Source organism: Triticum dicoccoides, chromosome 4A, assembly GCF_002162155.2.
Source record: "Triticum dicoccoides isolate Atlit2015 ecotype Zavitan chromosome 4A, WEW_v2.0, whole genome shotgun sequence".
Taxonomy (NCBI): domain Eukaryota; kingdom Viridiplantae; phylum Streptophyta; class Magnoliopsida; order Poales; family Poaceae; genus Triticum; species Triticum dicoccoides.
Genome location: NC_041386.1, coordinates 459,168,483 through 459,173,712, shown reverse-complemented (window position 1 = coordinate 459,173,712; position 5,230 = coordinate 459,168,483).

Sequence of the window (5,230 nt, the reverse complement as noted above, 5' to 3'; positions counted from 1 at the left end):
CTCCCCTCGATCCAATCTGGATCGGGGAGGAGGGGGAGAGCGAGTGGGGGGGCGAGTGGGGTGACGGGGTGGGATTAGGGTTTCGGGGGGTGTGGGGTGGCCTATAGGCCAGGGGGCGGCCGGCTGGGCCATGGCCCAGTTGGGCCAAGGGGTCCAGGGGGGGTCTCTTTTGTTTTAGTTTAGTTTTCTGTTAGTTTGTTTCTTTATTTTATTTCTTTTCTTCTTTTCTGTTTTAATTAAATTCCGGTGTTTATAAAAAACCCAAGTTGCACCTAAAATATTTTTAATACTTATGCCGCTACCGCAATTAACTTGGCACCTAATATAAAATCATTTGTAATTGTTTATTATTTTATAATCATTTAACTAATTGTTTTTGCTACTATTTTATTCACTTTGGGTATTTACATATTTTATACAAGTATGGTTTCTTCATCATAATTACCTACGCATTATTTGGCACAACCAGAACATTTTAGTTTTATTATTTGAAAACTTTTGTCGTTTGCCTATATTTTAAATTTGAATTTGAATCGGTTTCGAACTAACTCGAGATTAGCAACTACAAACGAGGTGACGTGGCATCATTAGCAAAGGATCACTGTAGCTTAATTACCCGGGCGTCACAATCATCACCGGAGGCTATGGAGGAGGATCCTGGATGGGCCATCATCACCATGAAGGCCAAGGACCAGAGGGAGAACCTCTCCCCATCCAGGAGGAGGCCATGGAGGAGGAAGCACAAGGGGGAGAACCTCCCCTCCTCTCTCTCGGTGGCACCATAGTGCCATCGGGAGGGGAATCATCATCGCAGTGGTCGTCTTCATCAACATCACCATCCTCATCTCTTTTACGCAGTCCACTCTCCCACACCCCGCTGTAATCCCTACTTGAACATGGTGCTTTATGCCACATATTATGATCCAATGATGTGTTGCCATCCTATGATGTTTTGAGTAGATATCCTTCATCTTTGGGTTGATTGATGATCTAGATTGGTATGAGTTGTATGTTTTACTTTGGTGTTGTCCTATGGTGCCCTCCGTGTCGCGCAAGCGTGAGGGATTCCCGTTGTAGGGTGTTGCAATATGTCCATGGTTTTCTTATTGTCTGTGTTGCGTGAGTGACCGAAACACAAACACGGATAAGCGGGACATGGCGTATGGGAATAAAGAGGATTTGATACTTTAATGCTATGGTTGGGTTTTACCTTAATGATCTTTAGTAGTTACGGATGCTTGCTAGAGTTCCAATCATAAGTGCATATGATCCAAGAAGAGAAAGTATGTTAGCTTATGCCTCTCCCTCATATGAAACTAAAATAGTGATTAACGATCTTGTTAACAATTGCCTAGGACAATTCCGCACACCGATCCATCCTTATTCCACACTCGATATTTATAATATTTAGTAATATATTCTAAATTTATGATAAAAGCACCTATTTTCATATTTTAGCTCTCCGATATCATACAAAGTTATCCTCTTCATACCCACAACATAGTTTTATTTCTCGTTGCTAGTTGGAAGCAAACGTTCGGTGTACGTAGAGTCGTATCAGTGGCAGATAGGACTTGAGAGAATATTGATCTTACCTTTAGCTCCTTGTGGGTTCGACACTCCATACTTATCACTTCCACCATTGGGAATTGCTATGATGATTCCCTGCACTTGGGGATTATCAAGCTCTTTTTTGGCGTCGTTGTCGGGGAGCAATAGCATGGGGTTGATATTCTCGTGTGTACTTCTTTGCTTTCTTCACTAAGTAGATTTTGTTTTTCCTTTTTTGTTTCTGTTTAGTTGTGGGTGAAACATACAAAAAAATTAAAAGAATGAAAATACAAAAATATTTACTTGCCTCTCATACCTAAAAAGTTTTTCAAAAAGAGAAGTGATTGGAAAGTTGTGCATTGAAGAAGTGAGGGTCGACCTTGAGCACTCGTGTTCATGCTCACGGAAACAATGTAGAATTTTACATGGAAGTTTCTCTCTAAATAATTATCCCCTTATATATATCCATTGTATTATAAAAATAATGTGCCAAGCTTTGGTTTTAGGATGATTAGATTGCTTGTTTACTATGTGCAGAACAAAAACAGAAACTTTGGCAGTAGCGCGTGATTTTACATTTTTTTTACTGGAAAGTCAAATGGGTATGAAACTTTTTGAACATTACTTTTGTACAAAATTTTCAAATTGTCAAATTTATTTCATAATTTTTGGAGTTACAGAAGTTTACTAAACCTCCAGATTACTACAGACTGTCCTGTTTTAGACAGATTATGTTTTTCATGTGTTGTTTGCTTATTTTGATGCATCTATGGCTAGTATCGGAGGGTATGAACCATGGTGAAGTTGTAATATAGTAGATATAGTTCTAATATGAAATTGGAATGAGTTTGCAACAGTACCTAAAGGTAGTGATTTGCTTTATTATACTAACGGATCTCACAAAGTTTTTGTTAAAGTTTTGTGTGCATGAAGTGTTCGAAGATCGAGGAGCTATCAATATGAGAAGAATAAAGAGAGGCAAGAGTTCAAGCTTGGGGATGCCCAAGGCACCCCAAGTAAATATTTCAGAGGATACTCAAGCATCTAAGCTTGGGGATGCCCCGGTTGGCATCCCATCTTTCTTCTTCAACAAATATCGGTATACCTTGATTTTTGTTTTGTTCACATGATTTGTGTCCTTTGTGTTTTTCTTTTTCTTTAAGAACCATGCTAGTATGAGATGTCCCTTCATTGGTTTATAGAATGCTTCATGTACTTCACTTATATCTTTTAAGTATGATCTTATAGAATTGCTCTTTGTGCCTCACTTAAATATTCTGAGTATGGTTTTATAGAATGCTTCGTGTGCTTCACTTATATATTTTGAGCTTGGATATTGGTTAGTCTATATTAATTGTATAATGCTCCATGAACTTCACTTATATCTTTTGGAGTATGAATAATACTATAATCTAAAGTGGATCTGGAAGAGTGTCAACTTTAGTTAGTAATGATTGCACTATTCCAAATGAGAAGAATTTTGCCTATGTGGAGAGTAGTAAAATTTCTATGCTTGTAGATGATGAAAAGAATGCCTTGTGTGATGGTTATATTGTTGAATTCATTCATGATACTACCGAAAATTATTATGAGGGAGGAATATATGCTTGTAGGAGTTACAATAATATCAAGTTTCCTCTCTATGTGCTTAAAGTTTTGAAGTTAACATTGTTTTTCCTTCCTATGCTAGTTGATCCTTGTTCCTATAAATTGTGTGATCACAAAATCCCTAGGCATAGGAAGTGGGTTAGGTTTAAATGTGCTAGTCGTATTCTTAATTATGCTCCCTTTATGTTTCAATTCTTATCTTTTATGTGAGCATCATTGAAATCATCATGCCTAGCTAAAAGGCATTAAAGAAAAGCGCTTGTTGCGAGACAACCCAATATTAACCCTTACTGTTTTTGTGTTCTCATGATTAAGCTACTGTATTAATCATGTATTATAGCTTTTGTTTCAATAAAGTTCCAAGTAAGACCTTTGGGAAGACTTGGGTAAAAGTTAATGTGATCTTGCTGTAAAAAACAGAAACTTTGTGCTCACGAGATTAGCTGCCATTTTTTACAGGAGAGTGCGATTGAGTTGATTCTTTTTTCATAAGATTAATAGACAAATTCCCCACGTCCACCAATTTATTTCAGAATTTTTGGAGTAGCAGAAGTATGCTTGGTGTTCAGATCATTACAGACTGTTCTGTTTCTGACAGATTCTGTTTTCATTGCATAGTTTACTTGTTTTCTAGCTTCTATGGCTTATATTTCTCAATATAAATTGTAGAAATGATATGTTACAGTAGGAATTGTGTGAGAACAATTATGAGCCTTGTCTTTGACAGTACCAAAGTGAATGGTTTACTCTTTATCATACTAACCTATCTCATGAAGTTCCGTTAAGTTTTGTGTGATTGAAGTTTTCAAGCTTTGGGTGAGATATCGATATGAGGAGAATAAGGAGTGGAAAGACCCTAAGCTTGGGGGTGCCCAAGGCACCCCAAGGTAATATTCAAGGAAGACGCAAGCGCCTAAGCTTGGGGATACCCCGGAAGGCATCCCCTCTTTCGTCTTCAAAATTATCGGTATACCTTACTCGGAGCTATATTTTTATTCGTCACATGATATGTGTTTTGCTTGGAGCGTATTTTCAATTTTACTTGCTGTTTGGATAATATCATTAGATCTGAAATCTTGAATGAAAAAGAACCCTCCCATGGCTAGTTTATTATTTGACTACTCAGTGTCCTTCACTTATATCTTTTTGGAGTAGTTTGTCATTTACTCACGTGCTTCACATATATCCTATGAGTAAATGGTTGAATGAATTGAATATCATAAATATGAATTTATATATGTTTCATATGCTTATACCATGGGGAGTAATATCTTCACACAGAATAAGTATAGGTAGTAAACTTATTGAAAGTTAGCAAACGTAGAATTGGTCACTTGAACAATTCATGAAATAATATTGAAGGAAGAGAGATTTCACATATAAATATACTATCTTGGACATATTTTGTAATTGTGAGCACTCATTAAAATATGACACGCTAAAAGGTTGATGTCGGACAAGGAAGACAACGTAATGGGTTATGTTTTCTTATATCCGAGATAAAGTATATTGTCTTGGATCATCCAACATGTTGAGCTTGATTTTCCCCCTCATGCTAGCCAAATTCTTTGCACCAAGTAGAGATACTACTTGTGCTTCCAAACATTCCTTAAACCAGTTTTGCCATGAGAGTCCACCATACCTACCTATGGATTGAGTAAGATCCTTCAAGTAAGTTGTCATCGGTGCATGCAATAAAAATTGCCTTCTAAATATGTATGATCTATTAATGTGGAGAAAATAAGCTTTATACGATCTTGTGATGTGGAAGAAATAAAAGCGACGGACTACATAATAAAGGTCCATATCACAAGTGGCAATATAATGTTCTTTTGCATTAAGATTTTGTGCATCCAACCATAAAATCGCATGACAACCTCTGCTTCCCTCTGTGAAGGGCCTATCTTTTACTTTTATCTTCTACCCTTATGCAAGAGTCATGGTGATCTTCACCTTTCCTTTTTACATTTTATCCTTTGGCAAGCACATTGTGTTGGAAAGATCCTGATATATATATATATATATATATATATATATATATATATATATATATATATATATATATATATAT